The sequence below is a fragment of the Scyliorhinus torazame genome, chromosome 28, assembly GCF_047496885.1.
Source record: "Scyliorhinus torazame isolate Kashiwa2021f chromosome 28, sScyTor2.1, whole genome shotgun sequence".
Taxonomy (NCBI): Eukaryota; Metazoa; Chordata; class Chondrichthyes; order Carcharhiniformes; family Scyliorhinidae; genus Scyliorhinus; species Scyliorhinus torazame.
The window spans coordinates 41253936-41270712 of record NC_092734.1 but is presented as its reverse complement, the minus strand read 5'-3'; positions in this window follow the sequence as shown (position 1 = coordinate 41270712).

The following is a 16777-nucleotide window of genomic DNA, read 5'->3' as shown; positions in this document are numbered from 1 at the left end:
CTTCAGCAGTCAAGGGCATTCAGCCTCTGATCTCCGGGTAAGCGTTCTCCAAGGCGGCCTTCAGGACGCGCGACAACGCAGAATCGCCGAGCAGAAACTTATAGCCAAGTTCCGCACACATGAGTGCGGCCTCAACCGGGACCTTGGATTCATGTCGCATTACATTCACCCCCCCCCACCATCTGGCCTGCGAAATCCTACCAACTGTCCTGGCTTGAGACAATTCGCACCTCTTTAACCTGGGGTTACCCCATCTCTGGATCTGTAAAGACTAAATTACCTACAATGCTCGCATTCAAAGCATTGTTTGGCATCTTTGACTTTGTAAATATATGTTTCTGGAACATACCAGCGCTCCGAAAGCGAATGATTCGAAACAAACCTGTTGGACTTTAACCTGGTGTTGTAAGACTTCTTACTATAAATTGAGTCGATCAGATTTTCTCCTGACTCTGGCTGATCATCTCAAAGTTTGACCTTGCTGCTCAGAACTTGTAGATTCAATGTTCTCCGTGCCATTCTCATGTTCAGGAGCTGCTGAACTAGCTGTCACTGCAGCTGGCGGTGATTCTAACGTAGATTCATCATCCATCACGCTGTTGTGAAAGTCTCCTCTGGTTTTCATGAGCGTGCGACAATTTCTTCTTAAAACCAGCCTTTCCCCTGTCTGTATATTGGAGGAACGAGGTGCTACTTCGTCAAGTACAATGGCCTTTTCCGACCACTTGCCTGGATTTTCCACTCTCACAATGTCATCACTGCTCAGGGGTGGTACAGTTATCGACACTCGATCATAGAACTGCTTTTGTTTTGCTTTAATGTTTTGCATTTCCTGCAGTACCACTGCATTCTCCTCCTTTTCCAAATTTGGAAGTGTGGTATGCTTAATAATATGTACACCTTTTCCATTGACTTGAAGGGACAGCGGACTCGACGAGACGTGATTGAAGTCATACGTGAAATCATACGTGACCACTCTTTACAGCTGAAACAAGGACCGTTGTCACTCACAAGACGAATAAAGATTATTATTATATACGAGTGAGACTCCCAGTGGTCAGTCAGTGAGTTAATAATAATAATAATAATCTTTATTAGTGTCACAAGTCGGCTTACATTAACACTGCAATGAACTTACTGTGAAAAGCCCCTAGTCGCCACATTCCGGCGCCTGTTCAGGTACACAGAGGGAGAATTCAGAATGTCCAATTCACCTAACAGCACGTCTTTTGGGGACGTCTTTCTGGAAACCCACACAGACACGGGGAGAACGTGCTGACTCCGCACAGACACTGACCCAAGCTGGGAATCGAACCTGGGACCCTGGTGCTGTGAAGCAACAGTGCTAACCACTGTGCTACCGTGCCGCCCATGATATAACTACAGAGAGGTGGGCAGCACGGTGGCGCAGTGGTTAGCACTGCTGCCTCACAGCGCCGAGGTCCCAGGTTCGATCCCGGCCCTGGGTCACTGTCCGTGTGGAGTTTGCACATTCTCCCCGTGTTTGCGTGGGTTTCACCCCCACAACACAAAGATGTGCAGGGGGGGGCGGATTGGCCGCGCTAAATTGACCCTTAATTGGAAAAAATGAATTGGCTACTCAAAATTTATTTAAAAAAATAAAAATAACTACAGCGAGGTTGGATAAACTCGGTTTGTTCTCACTGGAACGAAGGAGGTTGAGGGGCGACCTGATAGAGGTCTACAAAATTATGAGGGGCATAGACAGAGTGGATAGTCAGAGGCTTTTCCCCAGGGTAGAGGGGTCAATTACTAGGGGGCATAGGTTTAAGGTGCGAGGGGCAAGGTTTAGAGGAGAAGTTTTTTTACACAGAGGGTAGTGGGTGTCTGGAACACGCTGCTGGAGGAGGTGGTGGAAGCAGGTGCATTAATGACGTTAAAAAGACATCTTGACAAATACATGGATAGGATGGGAATAGAGGGATACGGACCCAGGGAGTGTGGAAGATTGTAGTTTAGTCGGGCAGCATGGTCGGCACGGGCTTGGAGGGCCGAAGGGCCTGTTCCTGTGCTGTACATTGTTCCTTTGTTCTTTGTCTGCACCGTGGTGTCGACGTCCTCAGTGACAGGGCCATGCTGTGCAGTGCCTCGGCAGTGCCCACTTACATCTGGGACACGTCCACAGTGACTGAGACATGATGTCAAGGCCCTCAGTCATGGTCGTCACAGACTGAGTCATGCCTTGGACATCAGCACTCAAGACACAGACATCGTGCTCCAGGCTTTTCATTGCGGTCGCCATCCTCGCAGTGTTGGTCTCGATGCCACACGTTGCCCATCCTCGCAGTGTTGGCCTCGATGCCACACGTTGCCCATCCTCGCAGTGTTGGCCTCGAGGCCACACATTGCCCATCCTCGCAGTGTTGGCCTCGATGCCACACGTTGCCCATCCTCGCAGTGTTGGCCTCGAGGCCACACATTGCCCATCCTCGCAGTGTTGGCCTCGATGCCACACATTGCCCATCCTCGCAGTGTTGGTCTCGATGCCACACGTTGCCCATCCTCGCAGTGTTGGCCTCGATGCCACACGTTGCCCATCCTCGCAGTGTTGGCCTCGATGCCACACATTGCCCATCCTCGCAGTGTTGGCCTCGATGCCACACATTGCCCATCCTCGCAGTGTTGGTCTCGATGCCACACATTGGCCATCCTCGCAGTGTTGGCCTCGAGGCCACACATTGCCCATCCTCGCAGTGTTGGTCTCGAGGCCACACATTGCCCATCCTCGCAGTGTTGGCCTCGATGCCACACATTGGCCATCCTCGCAGTGTTGGTCTCGATGCCACACATTGCCCATCCTCGCAGTGTTGGCCTCGATGCCACACATTGCCCATCCTCGCAGTGTTGGCCTCGATGCCACACATTGCCCATCCTCGCAGTGTTGGTCTCGATGCCACACATTGGCCATCCTCGCAGTGTTGGCCTCGAGGCCACACATTGCCCATCCTCGCAGTGTTGGCCTCGATGCCACACATTAGCCATCCTCGCAGTGTTGGCCTCGATGCCACACGTTGCCCATCCTCGCAGTGTTGGCCTCGATGCCACACATTGCCCATCCTCGCAGTGTTGGCCTCGATGCCACACATTGGCCATCCTCGCAGTGTTGGCCTCGATGCCACACGTTGCCCATCCTCGCAGTGTTGGCCTCGATGCCACACATTGCCCATCCTCGCAGTGTTGGCCTCGATGCCACACATTGCCCATCCTCGCAGTGTTGGCCTCGATGCCACACATTGGCCATCCTCGCAGTGTTGGCCTCGATGCCACACATTGCCCATCCTCGCAGTGTTGGCCTCGATGCCACACATTGCCCATCCTCGCAGTGTTGGTCTCGATGCCACACATTGGCCATCCTCGCAGTGTTGGCCTCGATGCCACACGTTGCCCATCCTCGCAGTGTTGGCCTCGATGCCACACATTGCCCATCCTCGCAGTGTTGGTCTCGATGCCACACATTGCCCATCCTCGCAGTGTTGGTCTCGATGCCACACGTTGCCCATCCTCGCAGTGTTGGCCTCGATGCCACACATTGGCCATCCTCGCAGTGTTGGCCTCGATGCCACACATTGCCCATCCTCGCAGTGTTGGCCTCGATGCCACACGTTGCCCATCCTCGCAGTGTTGGCCTCGATGCCACACATTGCCCATCCTCGCAGTGTTGGCCTCGATGCCACACATTGCCCATCCTCGCAGTGTTGGCCTCGATGCCACACATTAGCCATCCTCGCAGTGTTGGCCTCGATGCCACACATTGCCCATCCTCGCAGTGTTGGCCTCGATGCCACACATTGCCCATCCTCGCAGTGTTGGCCTCGATGCCACACATTGGCCATCCTCGCAGTGTTGGCCTCGAGGCCACACATTGGCCATCCTCGCAGTGTTGGCCTCGATGCCACACATTAGCCATCCTCGCAGTGCTGGTCTCGATGCCACACATTGGCCATCCTCGCAGTGTTGGCCTCGATGCCACACATTGCCCATCCTCGCAGTGCTGGTCTCGATGCCACACATTGCCCATCCTCGCAGTGTTGGCCTCGATGCCACACATTGGCCATCCTCGCAGTGCTGGTCTCGATGCCACACATTAGCCATCCTCGCAGTGTTGGCCTCGATGCCACACATTGCCCATCCTCGCAGTGCTGGTCTCGATGCCACACATTGGCCATCCTCGCAGTGTTGGCCTCGATGCCACACATTGCCCATCCTCGCAGTGTTGGCCTCGAGGCCACACATTGCCCATCCTCGCAGTGTTGGTCTCGATGCCACATTGTTGTCACCACCTCCTGTGCCCCTGGCCTTTGGGCCTTCTCCAATCGGCCTTGCGGGAGTGTTGCTGACATCCCTTCTTGAATGTCATGGCTGTGTCCTATCATCTGCATCAGCTCTGGGAGAGCCTTGTGCAGAGGCGCGCCGACTAACCGGGACCCAGCTGTGTCCTGGGATCCAGCAGACCGCTGAGTCCCCTGGATGTCCCTGCCTCCTCCCGCCGTGCATCAGCAACTGTGTGGTGCTCTCCAGACTGTGCCCAGAAGCCCGTCCACTAATGCTGCCCACCGGTGTGTGTGTCTCTGAGCTGGTGGAAGGTGCGGGTGATAGATGTGACGCCTCGACGGTATTCTCCTCGGAGCTCTCCTCCGAGGTGTCTCTTGGTGGCTGGGGGAGGGGAAACTATGCCAGGTGGCCCAGCCCCATCAGGTGGAGATCCTGCGGGACAATGGAGATGTGGTCAGTGAGAGGGAAGGATCATTTTGTCCGAAATGAACCACTCATTAGACAGGTCATCTGGGTGAAGGGGCAGTAGATTATCACCTCTGTGGTGCAAGCCAGCCTTGCTGTCGGTGAATGCTCTCTCCTCGGTCAATCCCGCAGTCTCCGGGGTCCGTTCCTCATAGTGGGTGAGAACTCGGATCTCTGATACTCCGCCCTCCGTCTTGGCCCTCTCCCGTTTATTATGGTCCATCTCCTCCTGCGGGGACCAAGAGGGGGCTTTGTGCGCCACACGCTTGATGGGTCAGGGGTGTCTATAGAGGTGGCCTGTGTGGGCGCCGCACCTGGGAATGAAGGGTTTGTGCTGGGGGATGCCAGGGGGTACTGAGGAGGAAGCATGAAGATTGGATGTGGTAATGGCGCCAGGTGTCAGCAGTGTTTTTGTTTGGGGGGGGTTGGGAATCTGAGGGGTGGCAGACGGAACTGATGCCAGGAGAGAGGTGGTAACTTACCCTTGCAGATCAGTGGAGGTCATTGGTCTCCTTCCGGTATTGGATGGCTGGTCCTCCTGGTCATGTTGCCCGCACTGACCCCCAGCTGGTATTGGTGACCCTGCTGATGGTCCTGCCACGCTCATGGGGGAACAGGATGTCCCGTCTCGCATTGTCGACGTTGAGAAGCTTGTCCAGGCTGGCATCCCCAAAGTGTGGAGCAGGTCCGCGTGCTGCCATGCTTGTGTGTCGACTGGGAGTGGTGAGGGAGCGTTTAAAAAAACAGCTCCCTCTTCTTAGAGTGGTTTCACAGGTCGGCGCAACATCGAGGGCCGAAGGGCCTGTACTGCGCTGTAATGTTCTATGTTCTATGTTAGCGACGAGTCTGGCGAATCAAATGGCAAGGCAGCCAGTGTTAAGTAATGGGTTCAGAGACATTCCAATTAGTTGTCTCATTTATGTTAAGTATCCAATAATTGACACTGATATGTAAAGGGCCTTCAGGTGGCCTTTGTGTCAGGTGATGGGATGTTAGAGTTTTGTGCAGAGTCTGTTGAAGTAAATTAAAGGTGTTTGTGGAAAAGGAGCAGAACCTTTGACTCTTTATACAACAGCAGCTAAGCGTCTAACAAATGGTAGCAGAGGGCAGTTGCTGTGCTAATGTGAAGAGTTGAAAGATACAACTTTTCCAGATCAAACCAAGGAGTGAGTGAGGAGAAAAAACAAAAACCAAAGATACATGGCTGAACCCAGGATAAAGATGGCTGGATATGACTATCCCCCTTATATTCTGAAAGGGGATCGTACGACCAATGGAGAAGTGCAGTAGTTATGTGGACTAAAGTAACTGCCTTGGGAAAGAGAAAACAAGGTATGGCATTGACTCTTTCTCTACCTTATGACAGTAAAATCCGAAACAAAGTGCTTTCTGAGCTGGAATTGGAAAGGTTAGGCTCAGAAGAAGGTCTGGAGACTCTATTACGTTACATGGATAAGATTTATAAGAAAGATGACTTGTTAAATGCGTATGAAGCATGGTCGGATTTTGATAAGTTCCAGAAAATAGAGGAATTCTCCATGGAAGACTATATAATGGAATTTGGCAGACTATATAAAAGGCTGCAGAAACACAACCTGGAATTTCCACAGTCTGTGTTGGCCTTTAAATTACTTGACTGTGCTAGAGTGAGCAACATGGATAGGCTCCTGGTTTTGACAGGAGTTCAGTTTACTGATAAGGATACCTTATTCGAACAGATGACAGAAACTTGAAAAAGGTTTCTGGGGAAACATTCAATTCCGATGGCTCTGATGACCCAAATAGATCAGCCTGCAATAAAACAGAATATGGAAGCTACACTACTAACAGGATGGCGAAATTGTATGGCTACAAACAGGTTCCAAGAATATAGAAGGAGATCGGGACCCAGAAACTCTGAAGACAGAAACCCAGTTAGAACCTACAATAGGAAAATGAACCCCAGAAATGCCCGGGGAATGATAAATCGATGTTTTCAAATAACAAAGAACAAAGGAAAGTACAGCACAGGAACAGGCCCTTCGGCCCTCCAAGCCTGTGCCGACCATGCTGCCCGACTAAACTACAATCTTCTACACTTCCTGGGTCCGTATCCCTCTATTCCCATCCTATTCATGTATTTGTCAAGATGCCCCTTAAATGTCACTATCGTCCCTGCTTCCACCACCTCCTCCGGTAGCGAGTTCCAGGCACCCACTACCCTCTGCGTAAAAAACTTGCCTCGTACATCTCCTCTAAACCTTGCCCCTCTCACCTTAAACCTATGCCCCCTAGTAATTGACCCCTCTACCCCGGGGAAAAGCCTCTGACTATCCACTCTGTCTATGCCTCTCGTAATTTTGTAGACCTCTATCAGGTCGCCCCTCAACCTCATTCGTTCCAGTGAGAACAAACCGAGTTTATTCAACCGCTCCTCATAGCTAATGCCCTCCATACCAGGCAACATTCTGGTAAATCTCTTCTGCACCCTCTCTAAAGCCTCCACATCCTTCTGGTAGTGTGGCGACCAGAATTGAACTCCAAGTGTGGCCTAACTCAGGTTCTATACAGCTGCAACATGACTTGCCAATTCTTATACTCAATGCCCCGGTCAATGAAGGCAAGCATGCCGTATGCCTTCTTGACTACCTTCTCCACCTGTGTTGCCCCTTTCAGTGACCTGTGGACCTGTACACCTAGATCTCTTTGACTTTCAATACTCTTGAGGGTTCTACCATTCACTGTATATTCCCTACCTGCATTAGACCTTCCAAAATGCATTACCTGATGCATTGTGACTCTCAATACCATTATGCTTTCAACTGTCCAAAGCGTTATGATAGAGTGTTTGAAGCGACACATGACACGGAAGAGTCAGAAGAGGAAAAAGATAGTGACCAGAAAGAAGGCATTGTTCTATTAACAAGCAGTTTTACGTCGGTAATGAGGGTGTTGGTTGCAGAATCCTTCAACTGTGCTGTATTGGACAGTGGCTGCATATCTACTGTGTGTGGAATTGACTGTTTAAAATGTTACCTGGACTCTTTGAATGCTGAAAATCGTAACAAGGTTAAGGAATTTGAAAGTTCCACAAGTTTCAGGTTTGGGGATGATAATACTCTGAAGTCGCTGAAAAGAGTGATGATCCCTTGCAATATTGCCGGAGTGAATCATTTCATTAGCACGGATGTTGTATCAAGTGAGATACCTTTGCTTCTGAGCAGACCGTCGATGAAGAAAGCACACATGAAACTGGATATGGAACAGGATAAGGCAACAGTTTTTGGAAAGACGGTGGACTTACAATTTACACAGTCGGGACACTATTGTATTCCATTACTGACAAATAATATTTCAGGTACAGTTGTTCAGGATGTGTTATTGGCAAATGAAAATGAAGCTTTAGCTGATAAAAAGCTTGTTGTATTAAAAATACATAGGCAATTTACACATCCATCTCCTCGGAGGCTGAAAAATTTATTAAAGGATGCAGGGGTAAGGGATGAAAACTATTCTAAGCTAATAGAACAGGTTAGTGATCACCGTGAAGTTTGTAGGAAGTACAGAAGGACACCAGCACGACCTATGGTAATCCTACCTTTGGCCAGGGATTTTAACGCCATTGTGGCCATGGACTTTAAAATCTGGGATAAAGCCAATAATATATTTATTTTGCATTTTGTAAATTTAGCAACCAGATTTAGTCAATCAACGATTGTACGAAGTAAAGAAAAGAGAGTAATTCTGGATCAAATTGTGTAAAAATGGATAGGGACAGGAATGGGCCCACCGGCCAAAATCCTTATGGACAATGGGGGAGAATTTGCTCATGATGAGTTTAGGGATATGTGTGAAAACGTGACTATCACAGTTCTGAATACGGCTGCAGAAAGCCCATTTAGTAATGGTGTGTGTCCCTAAAGTCATGTTTCCATTAATTCGCGCCCACAATGACTCAAATGATCTACTCTCTTGCAATCAGGGGAGCACGGTAGCACAGTGGTTAGCACAGTTGCTTCACAGCTCCAGGTTCAATTCCCGGCTTGGGTCACTGTCTGTGCGGAGTCTGCACGTTCTCCCAGTGTCTGCGTGGGTTTCCTCCGGGTGCTCCGGTTTCCTCCCACAGTCCAAAGATGTGCAGGTTAGGTGGATTGGCCGTGATATATTGCCCTTTGTGTCGAAAAAGGTTGGGTGGGGTTACTGGGTTATGGGGCTACAGGGATAGGGTGGAGATGTGGGCTTTAATGGGATGCTCTTTCCAAGGGCCGGTGCAGACTCGATGGGCCAAATGACCTCCTTCTGCACTGCACTATGTAAATCATAACAAAATTCCATCAGGCCTAATTTATGTAAACGCATACATGGTTGAAATGACTGATAGAACATAGAACATAGAACAGTACAGCACAGAACAGGCCCTTCGGCCCTCGATGTTGTGCCGAGCCTTGTCCGAAACCAAGATCAAGCTATCCCACTCCCTGTCATTCTGGTGTGCTCCATGTGCCTATCCAATAACCGCTTGAAAGTTCCTAAAGTGTCCGACTCCACTATCACAGCAGGCAGTCCATTCCACACCCTAACCACTCTCTGAGTAAAGAACCTACCTCGGACATCCCTCCTATATCTCCCACCCTGAACCTTATAGATATGCCCCCTTGTAACAGCTACATCCACCCGAGGTGATAATTTCACTTTTATGACATCTTAATTCCACCTTTTGCAAACACAGAGTCTGGATACCTTAACCTAGATATCTAGATTCTTTGATGATCATATTCCTGAAACACATATATATATATATATAAGCAATTTTGTACATTCATGACAGTCGATCAAGTCTGCGCTGCCTCTCTGAAAGAGCATTCTACCCAATCCCATTCCCATGCCCTATCCATGTAACCTTGCAAATTTGTTCTTTTCAGATAGCAATTCCCAGTTTTGAATATCCCGATCGAACCTGCCTCCACCACCCTCAGGAACTTTGTTCCAGATTCCAGTGGCTGTTTCCCCACATCAATCACTTTTACTCCTTTTGTTCATTACCCTGAATCTGGGCCCTCCAGTTCTTGATACTTGACCAGGAGCAGTTTCTCACCATTCACACTGAAACTGGGAAACATAGGCGAAGTCCATTCGGCCCTTCCAGCCTGCGCTGCCATTCCATTGTTTTTTTATTCGTTCATGGGATGTGGGTCTCGCTGTTCTGAAGTCACATGTAGGCCAGACCAGGTAGGAATGGCAGATTTCCTTCCCTGAAGGCCAGTAGATGATCAACATCATACTGCCCCCTCCCTCCACTTATTCCTCAACCCCTTTGGTGTGGGTTTCCTCCGGGTGCTCCGGTTTCCTCCCACATGTCCCAGAAAACGTGCATGTTAGGTGAATTGGACATTCTGAATTCTCCCTCTGTGTACCCGAACAGGCGCCGGAGTGTGGCGACTAGGGGCTTTTCACAGTAACTTCATTGCAATGTTCATGGAAACCTACTTGTGAGACTAATAAAGATTATTATACATCAATTTCCTTCTTAAATGTAGTTCCAGATTAAAGTCCAACAGGTTTGTTTCGAATCACTAGCTTTCGGAGCACTGCTCCTTCCCCAGGTGAGTGAAGAGTAGGTTGCACAAACACATATATAGACAAAGTCAATGATGCAAGACGATACTTTGAATGTGAGTCTTTGCAGGTAATTAAGTCTTTACAGGTCCAGACAGTGCGACTGGAGAGAGGGATAATCACAGGTTAAAGAGTGTGAACTGTCTCAAGCCAGGACAGTTGGTAGCATTTTGCAGGCCAGATGGTGGGGGGGCGAATGTAATGCGACATGAATCCAAGGTCCCGGTTGAGGTCGTACTCATGTCTGTGGAACTTGGCTATAAGCTTATACCAAGATGCTGTGCAGCTGCAGTGAGACATCCTTGCTCCTGAACTCAAATCCTCTTACAATTAAGGCCGACATCCCATTTTCCATCCTAACTGCTTGCTGTACCTGCCTGCTCGCTTTCAGTGACTGGTGTCCAAGGAAAATATAGATAGATTGGAGAGTTGGGTAGAGAAATGGCAGATGGAGTTCAATTCAGGCAAATGCGAGGTGATGCATTTTGGAAGATCTAATTCAAGAGCGGACTATACGGTCAATGGAAGAGTCCTGAGGAAAATTGATGTACAGAGAGATCTGGGAGTTCAGGTCCATTTTACCCTGAAGGTGGCAACGCAGGTCGATAGAGTGGTCAAGAAGGCATACGGCAAGCTTGCCTTCATCGGACGGGGTATTGAGTACAAGAGTCGGCAGGTCATGTTACAGTTGTATAGGACTTTGGTTAGGCCACATTTGGAATACTGCGTGCAGTTCTGGTCGCCACATTACCAGAAGGATGTAGCTGCTTTAGAGAGGGTGCAGAGGAGGTTCACCAGGATGTTGCCTGGTATGGAGGGTGCTAGCTATGAAGAAAGATTGAGTAGATTAGGATTGTTTTTGTTGGAAAGACGGAGGTTGAGGCGGGACCTGATTGAGGTCTACAAAATTATGAGAGGTATGGACAGGGTGGATAGCAACAAGCTTTTTCCAAGAGTGGGGGTGTCAATTACAAGGGGGGTCACGATTTCAAGATGAGAGGGGGAAAGTTGAAGGGAGATGTGCGTGGAAAGTTTTTTACGCAGAGGGTGGTGGGTGCCTGGAACGCTTTGCCAGCGAAGGTGGTAGAGGCGGGCAAGATAGCATCATTTAAGATGCATCTTGACAGATATATGAACGGGTGGGGAACAGAGGGAAGTAGATCCTTGGAAAATAGGCGACAGGTTTAGATAAAGGATCTGGATCGGCGCAGGCTGGGAGGGCCGAAGGGCCTGTTCCTGGGCTGTCATTTTCTTTGTTCTTTGTTCTACACTGTCCCCATCAATCAAACATCAAGTCCCCTTTTATCCATCAACATTTCCCAATCTAGTAGCATTTAAATATTACTCTGCCACTTTGATTCTCCATCTGAAGTGGACAACTTCGTACGTATCCATGTTGCATTGCATCTGCCTTGTCTTTGCCCACACACTCCACTTGTCTAAATCACCTCAAAGCCTCTTTTTATCGGCAAACATGGAAATATTACTTTTGGTTCCCTCATCCAAATTATTGGTGTACATTGTGAACAGCTGGGGCCCAATCACTGATCCCTGCAGTACCCCACCAATACTGCCTGCCACTCCCAAACACTGATCCCTGCGGTACCCCATCAATACTGCCTGCCACTCCCAAACACTGATCCCTGCGGTACCCCACCAATACTGCCTGCCACTCCCAAACACTGATCCCTGCGGTACCCCACCAATACTGCCTGCCACTCCCAATCACTGATCCCTGCGGTACCCCACCAATACTGCCTGCCACTCCCAATCACTGATCCCTGCGGTACCCCACCAATACTGCCTGCCACTCCCAATCACTGATCCCTGCGGTACCCCACCAATACTGCCTGCCACTCCCAAACACTGATCCCTGCGGTACCCCACCAATACTGCCTGCCACTCCCAATCACTGATCCCTGCGGTACCCCACCAATACTGCCTGCCACTCCCAAACACTGATCCCTGCGGTACCCCACCAATACTGCCTGCCACTCCCAATCACTGATCCCTGCGGTACCCCACCAATACTGCCTGCCACTCCCAATCACTGATCCCTGCGGTACCCCACCAATACTGCCTGCCAGTCCCAAACACTGATCCCTGCGGTACCCCACCAATACTGCCTGCCACTCCCAAACACTGATCCCTGCGGTACCCCACCAATACTGCCTGCCACTCCCAAACACTGATCCCTGTGGTACCCCACCAATATTGCCTGCCAGTCCCAAACACTGATCCCTGCTGTACCCCACCAATACTGCCTGCCAATCCCAAACACTGATCCCTGCGGTACCCCACCAATACTGCCTGCCACTCCCAATCACTGATCCCTGCGGCACCCCACCAATACTGCCTGCCACTCCCAATCACTGATCCCTGCGGTACCCCACCAATACTGCCTGCCACTCCCAATCACTGATCCCTGCGGCACCCCACCTATACTGCCTGCCACTCCCAATCACTGATCCCTGCGGTACCCCACCAATACTGCCTGCCAGTCCCAAACACTCATCCCTGCGGTACCCCACCAATACTGCCTGCCACTCCCAATCACTGATCCCTGCGGTACCCCACCAATACTGCCTGCCAGTCCCAAACACTCATCCCTGCGGTACCCCACCAATACTGCCTGCCACTCCCAATCACTGATCCCTGTGGTACCCCACCAATATTGCCTGCCAGTCCCAAACACTGATCCCTGCTGTACCCCACCAATACTGCCTGCCAATCCCAAACACTGATCCCTGCGGTACCCCACCAATACTGCCTGCCACTCCCAATCACTGATCCCTGCGGCACCCCACCAATACTGCCTGCCACTCCCAATCACTGATCCCTGCGGTACCCCACCAATACTGCCTGCCACTCCCAATCACTGATCCCTGCGGCACCCCACCTATACTGCCTGCCACTCCCAATCACTGATCCCTGCGGTACCCCACCAATACTGCCTGCCAGTCCCAAACACTCATCCCTGCCGTACCCCACCAATACTGCCTGCCACTCCCAATCACTGATCCCTGCGGCACCCCACCAATACTGCCTGCCACTCCCAATCACTGACCCCTGCGGTACCTCACCAATACTGCCTGCCACTCCCAAACACTGATCCCTGCGGTACCCCACCAATACTGCCTGCCACTCCCAATCTCTGATCCCTGCGGTACCTCACCAATACTGCCTGCCACTCCCAAACACTGATCCCTGCGGTACCCCACCAATACTGCCTGCCACTCCCAAACACTGATCCCTGCGGCACCCCACCAATACTGCCTGCCACTCCCAATCACTGATCCCTGCGGTACCCCACCAATACTGCCTGCCACTCCCAATCACTGATCCCTGCGGTACCCCACCAATACTGCCTGCATCTCCCAATCACTGATCCCTGCGGCACCCCACCAATACTGCCTGCCACTCCCAATCACTGATCCCTGCGGTACCCCACCAATACTGCCTGCGAGTCCCAAACACTGATCCCTGCGGTGACCCCACCAATACTGCCTGCGAGTCCCAATCACTGATCCCTGCGGTGACCCCACCAATACTGCCTGCCACTCCCAATCACTGATCCCTGCGGTACCCCACCAATACTGCCTGCCACTCCCAATCACTGATCCCTGTGGTCCCCCACCAATACTGCCTGCCACTCCCAATCACTGATCCCTGCGGTACCCCACCAATACTGCCTGCCACTCCCAAACACTGATCCCTGCGGTGACCCACCAATACTGCCTGCCACTCCCAAACACTGATCCCTGCGGTACCCCACCAATACTGCCTGCCACTCCCAATCACTGATCCCTGCGGTACCCCACCAATACTGCCTGCCACTCCCAAACACTGATCCCTGCGGTACCCCACCAATACTGCCTGCCACTCCCAATCACTGATCCCTGCGGTACCCCACCAATACTGCCTGCCACTCCCAATCACTGATCCCTGCGGTACCCCACCAATACTGCCTGCCAGTCCCAAACACTGATCCCTGCGGTACCCCACCAATACTGCCTGCCACTCCCAAACACTGATCCCTGCGGTACCCCACCAATACTGCCTGCCACTCCCAAACACTGATCCCTGTGGTACCCCACCAATATTGCCTGCCAGTCCCAAACACTGATCCCTGCTGTACCCCACCAATACTGCCTGCCAATCCCAAACACTGATCCCTGCGGTACCCCACCAATACTGCCTGCCACTCCCAAACACTGATCCCTGCGGTACCCCACCAATACTGCCTGCCACTCCCAAACACTGATCCCTGCGGTACCCCACCTATACTGCCTGCCACTCCTAAACACTGATCCCTGCGGTACCCCACCAATACTGCCTGCCACTCCCAATCACTGATCCCTGCGGTACACCACCAATACTGCCTGCCACTCCCAATCACTGATCCCTGCGGCACCCCACCAATACTGCCTGCCACTCCCAAACACTGATCCCTGCGGCACACCACCAATACTGCCTGCCACTCCCAATCACTGATCCCTGCGGTACCCCACCAATACTGCCTGCCACTCCCAATCACTGATCCCTGCGGTACCCCACCAATACTGCCTGCCACTCCCAAACATTGATCCCTGCGGTACCCCATCAATACTGCCTGCCACACCCAAACACTGATCCCTGCGGTATCCCACCAATACTGCCTGCCACTCCCAAACACTGATCCCTGCGGTACCCCACCAATACTGCCTGCCACTGCCAAACACTGATCCCTGCGGTGACCCCACCAATACTGCCTGCCACTCCGAAGCACTGATCCCTGCGGTGACCCACCAATACTGCCTGCCACTCCCAATCACTGATCCCTGCGGTACCTCACCAATACTGCCTGCCACTCCCAATCACTGATCCCTGTGGTACCCCACCAATACTGCCTGCCACTCCCAAACACTGATCCCTGAGGTACCTCACCAATACTGCCTGCCACTCCCAATCACTGATCCCTGCGGTACCCCACCAATACTGCCTGCCACTCCCAAACACTGATCCCTGCGGTACCCCACCAATACTGCCTGCCACTCCCAAACACTGATCCCTGCGGTAGCCCACCAATACTGCCTGCCACTCCCAAACACTGATCCCTGCGGTAACCCACCAATACTGCCTGCCACTTCCAAACACTGATCCCTGCGGCACCCCACCAATACTGCCTGCCACTCCCAAACACTGATCCCTGCGGTACCCCACCAATACTGCCTGCCACTCCCAATCACTGATCCCTGCGGCACCCCACCAATACTGCCTGCCACTCCCAAACACTGATCCCTGCGGTACCCCACCTATACTGCCTGCCACTCCCAATCACTGATCCCTGTGGTCCCCCACCAATACTGCCTGCCACTCCCAATCACTGATCCCTGCGGTACCCCACCAATACTGCCTGCCACTCCCAATCACTGATCCCTGTGGTCCCCCACCAATACTGCCTGCGAGTCCCAAACACTGATCCCTGCGGTGACCCCACCAATACTGCCTGCCACTCCCAAACACTGATCCCTGCGGTACCCCACCAATACTGCCTGCTACTCCCAATCACTGATCCCTGCGGTACCCCACCAATACTGCCTGCCACTCCCAATCACTGATCCCTGCGGTACCCCACCAATACTGCCTGTCACTCCCAATCACTGATCCCTGCGGTACCCCACCAATACTGCCTGCCACTCCCAAACACTGATCCCTGCAGCACACCACCAATACTGCCTGCCACTCCCAATCACTGATCCCTGCGGTACCCCACCAATACTGCCTGCCACTCCCAAACACTGATCCCTGCGGTACCCCACCAATACTGCCTACCACACCCAAACACTGATCCCTGCGGTATCCCACCAATACTGCCTGCCACTCCCAAACACTGATCCCTGCGGTGACCCCACCAATACTGCCTGCCACTCCCAAACACTGATCCCTGCGGTACCCCACCAATACTGCCTGCCACTCCCAAACACTGATCCCTGCGGTACCCCACCAATACTGCCTGCCACTCCGAAGCACTGATCCCTGCGGTGACCCCACCAATACTGCCTGCCACTCCCAATCACTGATCCCTGCGGTACCCCACCAATACTGCCTGTCACTTCCAAACACTGATCCCTGCGGTACCCCACCAATACTGCCTGCCACTCCCAATCACTGATCCCTGCGGTACCCCACCAATACTGCCTGTCACTTCCAAACACTGATCCCTGCGGTACCCCACCAATACTGCCTGCCACTCCCAAACACTGATCCCTGCGGTATCTCACCAATACTGCCTGCCACTCCCAAACACTGATCCCTGTGGTACCCCACCAATACTGCCTGCCACTCCCAATCACTGATCCCTGCGGTATCCCACCAATACTGCCTGCCACTCCCAAACACTGATCCCTGCGGTACCCCACCAATACTGCCTGCCACTCCCAAA